General features: G+C 46.0%; 1 non-coding gene across 2 annotated transcripts; it reads right to left on the bottom strand.

Moving 5' to 3' along the window:
• Window positions 1-246: 246 nt before the first annotated feature.
• Window positions 247-5013, bottom strand: LOC102728345 (uncharacterized). 2 transcript variants are annotated; one of them, XR_014142515.1, is made up of 3 exons: window positions 4571-5013; window positions 3036-3158; window positions 247-502 (listed from the first exon to the last, which is right to left on the bottom strand). It is a non-coding gene; the product is annotated as an uncharacterized LOC102728345 (transcript). The 2 variants fall into 2 exon arrangements; XR_014142514.1 differs by having other exon boundaries at window positions 254-502; window positions 4842-5013.
• Window positions 5014-5273: the final 260 nt, after the last annotated feature.

The following is a 5273-nucleotide window of genomic DNA, read 5'->3' as shown; positions in this document are numbered from 1 at the left end:
GTCTTGGGATCAAGCCCCACGTCGGGCTCCCTGCTCAGCAAGGAGTCTGCTTCTCCCTCTCCTTCCCCCGCACTGGCTCATGCTCACTTGCTCTCTCTCTCTGTCAAATAAATAAAATCTTAAAAAAAAAAAAAGATGAATCTTGAGGGGCGCCTGGGTGGCTCAGTCGGTTAAGCGTCTGCCTTCGGCTCAGGTCGTGATCCCGGGGTCCTGGGGTCGAGCCCCGCATCAGGCTCCCTGCTCGGTGGGGAGTCGGCTTCCCCCTCACCCCCTGCCCCTCCCCATCTCGCATGCTCACTCCCTCTTTCAAATAAATAGAAACCAAATCTTAAAAAAAAAAGCAACCAAGGCTAAAATGCTAGATTTCCTCCCACTGGATAATAGCCACATCTCACCCGTATGACCTTCTCTTAGGATCCTCCTTGCCTCAAACGTTTGGAATTGCAGCATCCGTGGCTCTTCCTTCTGTTCCAGCTGGGAGGTTACACTTGGTCTGGAAATCCTATACAAGAAGGTGAACATAGGATATTAATCTGAGCCAACCATACAATGCCTGACCAAAAAGGCAAGCCCTCCTCCTTCCCTAAGTAGAGGAGAAAGCCCAGGGAGACGCTAAGCTAGGGTGCGTTTGGTCTCATTGAAAGGGCTGCCATGATGGAGTGATACAACAGGGTGATCTCCCCAAGAGGCTGAGAAAATAGCCCCTTTCCTCCCATTAAAACAACAACAACAAAACAACCAGACTTGGGTGACAGAAACTCCAGAGTGAGCACAATAATTCACCTCTGAAGGCACAAGGCTAAACCCATGTAGAAAGATAATTTTATCAGAAACAATGCCACCATGATCTCACCCTTAGAAAGAATCAGCGAAGTTAACTATAATGTTGGGCTTTAAACTTTTCCCAGAAGGGCAGCAGTAGATACAGCCATGAGAAAAAGACAAATGCTTGTAAAGGGAAAAAAATTTTAAAAAAGGGCAAAGGATATAAATAGGCAATTCACACACAGACACACACATACACGCAGCCTATAAATATGTGAAAAACCTTTAACCTTACCATTAACCAAAGAAATTCAAATAAAAACAATGATACAGTTAGACAATGTAGTAGGGAGGTAAAGAGTACAAACCGCCGAAGTTTCAATCTTAACCCTTCCTCTTACTAGCTGTGTGACTTCAGGAAAGTGACTTAAAGTCTCTGTGTCTCAGGGTCTTCATCTGTAGACTAGGGATAATGATAAGACCTACCTCATAGTGTTGTTGTAAAGATTAAGTGGTAAGTTCCCAATAAATGTTAGCTGTAACTATTATTTAACCCAGACTCTTAAATTATAATACCTACCATGATAGGTAAAATGTAAAGAAATGGACACTTTCATATAATGCTTGCAGGAATAAATAATTCAATCTTTTTGGAAGGCATTGGGCAAAAATATCAAATATCTTAGAAATGTATCTATTCTTTGACCTAGCAATTCTAATTCTGGGAATTCTAAGGAAATGAAAAAAAGTTGTGGGACGCCTGGCTGGCTCAGTTGAAAGAGCATGTGACTCCTGATGTCAGGGTTGTGAGTCCGAGCCCCACACTGGGGGTAGAGATTACAAAAAAAATAAATAAAACTTGAAAAAAAAAGGGGCGCCTGGGTGGCTCAGTCGTTAAGCGTCTGCCTTCGGCTCAGGTCATGATCCCAGGGTCCTGGGATCGAGCCCCGCATCGGGCTCCCTGCTCGGTGGGAAGCCTGCTTCTCCCTCTCCCACTCCCCCTGCTTGTGTTCCCTCTCTCGCTGTGTCTCTCTCTGTCAAACAAATAAAATCTTTAAAAAAAAAAAAGAACTTGAAAAAAACGTTGTGCAAAAGGTATACTAGCTAATTACTAACTAATTATACTTTAATAAGCAAGACCTAAAAAAGAAAGACAGTTAGCTAAGAGATGATCATTACAATACTGGTGAAGATCTGGAAATGACCTAAATGTCCCATGACAAAGGAATAATCATATTTGATTGAGCCATATGAAACTGCCATTGTATAAGTTAAAAAATGGTTTAGGGCGCCTGGGTGGCTCAGTTGGTTAAGCGACTGCCTTCGGCTCAGGTCATGATCCCAGGGTCCTGGGATCGAGTCCCGCATCGGGCTCCCGGCTCGGCGGGAAGCCTGCTTCTCCCTCTCCCACTCCCCCTGCTTGTGTTCCTGCTCTCACTGTCACTGTCTCTGTCTCTGTCAAATAAATAAATAAAATCTTTAAAAAAAAAAAATGGTTTAAAAATGGTCAAGTATATGATTCAATCTAATGCAGGTTATTATATTCCATTCAATAAATTAGTAAGTGGTTATTTTAAGCAATGTATAGAAGACTATTTATTGTTGTCAATATATATTCACAATACACTGTGTAAAAAAGTAAGATGCACAACTGAACATACAAGTAAGATCCCAATTTTTTTCTTTTGTTTTTGCTAATTACATATATCCTTAGAACAATGCCTGGAAGGATAGTAACTCTTCAGTCGTGGGATGGAATGGGACTTTGGTTTTCATTTTGTTTCTCTTTTTCTTCAAGGGGCGTATATTACTTATGAAGTAAAGCAAGGAGAAGGGGTAGCCATTGTATTTTAGAAAGAGCACTGGAGGTTTGTTTTGTTTGTCTGTTTTTGAAGAGACAGGAAAAAACACAGCTCCCCCTTTGCCACAAAGACCTGGGTTGGATTCTTACTCTGCCACTTAAATTTGAGTCTTGGGGTCCTGACCCGAAAGAGGGGGATGATAATACCCACAACAGAGGGTTATGGTGAGATATTAACACGAAAATAAATATCAAAGATATCTGTGAGCTATAAAGTGCCATAAAAATGAAAGTCATGCCAAAAAAAAAAAAAAAAGTGGAAGTTATTCTTTTTCTGCCAGGGAGGCAACAAATATTCTCACAGAGAGCTAGCTGGCGCTGTAAGAGACCAGTGTCCCTAGAGACTGCTCAGACTTGGACCTTCTCACAATATCTAAGTCTAAAATCTAAAGGAGAGTAGCAGACTTACCCTCTGAGAGCCCATTCTTCAAACTGTGCTGGATGGTATCCTTGAATAGGATTTTCTAAGTGGTGTCCAGGTAACCCACTCTTCCCTGAAGTCCCCAGCCACATCATTGAGAGTCATCAGTTCCTAAAGCAAGAGACCTCAGTATGCATCAGAAGCTCTCTGGACATTCTAACCATTGTCTCAAAACCAAAAGACAGTCCCAGCGGCCACCAGTATACCAAAAGAACCCCCCCCCTCCGCCTGCCTAGAATAGCTATGAGGTAAATTCTGTCAACCACCAAAGGGTTGCTTTTCTTGTTCTGTTTTTACATCATCCTTCCCTTGGCCAACACTCACATCATGAAGTGAGGCCTGGAGCTCCCAAACACATCTACAGAACCCTCAGTCTTTGGAAAATTAACTTTTTGAGAAATAAATTGTTCATGACGGACAAGATAAACAAAGAAGAGAATGTGCGGGGATGACTTGATTTGTGAAAAGCTCTCCAGCTACGTTTTCCTAAGCAAGCTAGGAAATTGTGGACTTCATTATACTCATATTAGTTATGAGAACAATTGGCTTTTCCTGGCTTGTAGATTTGGTGTCAACCTCGAAGAACAGACTACACAGAACCCCAAAGGGAAGACCCTGGGTACCATTCTACTTCAAGGTTTAATGGAATCAGAAATGAGATTTAAAAAGACATGGATAAGGTGTAAAATAAAGTAAAATTTAATGAAGATAAGCACAAAGCAAAACCCACGGGGCCTGAAAACAATCATTGACACACTGATAAAACTGAGCAGTATCAAGAAAAAATTATTTGGAGGGCGATGGTCAGATTACTAGATGGATCAGTAATTTATTCAGTCATATGTTGTAAGGCATTAGGAGTCACAAAGAAATACAATGGGTTTTTTTTGGTTTTGCTTTGGGGTCTTTTGTGTTTTTTGGGGGGTGGGGGTGGCTTAAAGAGTTTCCAATAGAAACAAACACAAGTCAGCCAGCTGAACCTGCTACAAAAAATTCTGCATTTCACTGGAGGATGGACCAGACTGGAGTGAGGAAGCTTAACTCTTTCCCCGTTTTTTGTCTCACCAATCAAAGCACCTAGAAGACACTCACACTTTTCCTGGAAATATTTATGCATTTCCACACATTGCTATTGGTCATTTATAAAGTACTGAATTTTTAAGGACCTAAACACCGCAGGGATACATTTCATCTCTGCATTTAAATAACGTCATTAGGAGGTAAGTTTGGAGCATAAATTTTATTTCTACATCCATTAGGAAACACAACTGCTGGGCCCACTTGCAGGAGACAGCGGGACTGAGGGGGTCACAGCCACGGTCACAGAAACCTTGTTTCTCACCCCGTCTCCTGCCCCCCACCCCGACAGGTGACCCCCGCAGGCCCCAGGGCGCAGAGGTGCTGACTAAGTGCCACTGTGAGCAGCACCAGTTCGTTCGCTGGGGTTATTAATAGGGACATGACGGCACGGGTGGGCCGACACCCGTCCCCCCGCCCTCCCCTGCCAATGCTGGAGGCCCTACCAGGGCGCCGCGGTCACAGGGTCACAGCGCTAAGCTGAAGCCCGGAGACCACCTCCGAGGAGCAAGAACATTGATCGGGAGGATGGGCTCTCCCGACGACGGCACAGAAAGCCGCAGCCACCTGTCCCCACTCTTCAGCAAAGCCCCGCGGGCTCCGAAGGGCGAGCGCGGGGACCTGGCAGGGACCACATCGCGGCGGCGGGCGAGTCCCCTCCACGCCCCTCAGCAGCTCCCAGGCTACGGCAGCGGTCTCCTTGCCCCCGTCACTCACCGCCCCGGGGCCCGGCCGGGGATGGAGCAGGATGTGAGAGTCCTCCACCGCCGAGCCGCACCCGGCCCACAACGCCGAGGCAGTCCCTCCCTGAACCCGACCGGGATTCGTGACAGGGCTGTGGGGACACAGGTGGGACTCCAGGCTCGACAGCCCGCAGCCGGAAAACACCGCCCCTGTCCCCTTACCATTGGCTCCTCATTTTCCGCGACCAGAAGCCTCGTCCGCCCATAGGCTGGTAGAGCTTTCAATCACCGCGCGGCCTTCTGGGAAATGTAGTCTCGAACGAGACCTCAAAGGACTCGGAGTCCCGGGATACCCAGGTCCAAGCGGTGGCAAGTACTAAGCCCGGTTCTCCCTACGGCGGGAACTGCTTCTCTCGAGTTGAGAGAGGGATCTGCAGACGCGAAACTCGTGGCCTCACCCGACTGC

This window comes from Leptonychotes weddellii, unplaced genomic scaffold (genome assembly GCF_054177405.1).
Source record: "Leptonychotes weddellii isolate Sample4059 unplaced genomic scaffold, ASM5417740v2 HiC_scaffold_6015, whole genome shotgun sequence".
Lineage (NCBI taxonomy): Eukaryota > Metazoa > Chordata > Mammalia > Carnivora > Phocidae > Leptonychotes > Leptonychotes weddellii.
This window is presented reverse-complemented; position numbering and strand designations above follow the sequence as displayed.